Genomic DNA, 1,208 nt, shown 5'->3' with positions numbered 1-1,208 from the left:
AAAGAGTGACTAAGTCATATATACCAGCTGCTAATGCACCAATCAGAATTGATGTTCAAGAGGGACACAATCAAGTTGCTACCGAGTCTAGACAGCGTTTGAAACGTGGTAGACCAATAGGTTCCAAAGATAAGAACCCTCGGAAAACTAAGAAAGGTGCAGAGAATGAAACCAAGGTTGTTGAAACCCTAGACACGACCGCGGCCGTTTCTAAATTCCGAGACTTAGCCGCGGCCGATCCCATAACCCTAATAGCGATCGCGGCCGATCATGAATGCTTATATGCAGCCGGCCCTGATGTATCTAATACTGATTCTTGGGACGCCAAGATTCAAAGTACTGAAGGTCCTAATAATAATGAGATCTCAATAAACTATGTCTTGTCTGGGATACAATGGAACATAAAGAATGTCGACATTGATGATATATTCAACATTGATGATATATTTGCATACAAGGTAGCACTTGAACTTATGGATTTGAATGAGGATCATGAACCTATGTCTATTTATGAGTGCACTCAACGATCAGATTGGACCAAATGGAAAGAAGCTATAAACATGGAGTTAAACTCTTTAAAGAAGAGAGATGTCTTTGGACCAATAGTCCGGACACCATATTATGTTAAACCAGTCGGCTATAAGTGGGTCTTTGTGAGGAAAAGAAATGAACACGGCAAGATCGTGAGATATAAAGCGCGGCTTGTTGCACAAGGATTCTCACATAGACCATGAATAGATTATGATGAGACATACTCCCCTGTGGTGGATGCTACTACTTTTAGATTCCTGATAAGTCTGGCTATAAGAGAGAAATTAAACTTGCGGTTAATGGATGTTGTAACTATATTCTTATATGGGCCACTGGATAAAGAGATTTATATGAAAGTACCAGAGGGTATAGAGTTGAAAAACAAATCAAGTACACGAGAACAACACTGTATAAAGTTGAATAAGTCACTTTATGGATTGAAGCAATCAGGTCGAACGTGGTACCATAGGCTAAGTGAATACCTAGAGAGAGAAAGATACAAGAATGATCCGATCAGCCCTGATGATCCGATCAGCCCTTGTATTTTTATAAAGAAATTCGGTCAGGGCTTTGTGATTATAGCAGTGTATGTTGATGATTTAAATATCCTAGGAACCTCTGGAGAGATTTCCCAAACAGTTGAATATCTTAAGAAAGAATTCGAGATGAAAGATCTT

The sequence above is a fragment of the Brassica oleracea genome, chromosome C4 (genome assembly GCF_000695525.1).
Source record: "Brassica oleracea var. oleracea cultivar TO1000 chromosome C4, BOL, whole genome shotgun sequence".
Lineage (NCBI taxonomy): Eukaryota > Viridiplantae > Streptophyta > Magnoliopsida > Brassicales > Brassicaceae > Brassica > Brassica oleracea.
The sequence above is the reverse complement of the archived record's forward strand: the minus strand, read 5'-3'. Positions refer to the sequence as shown.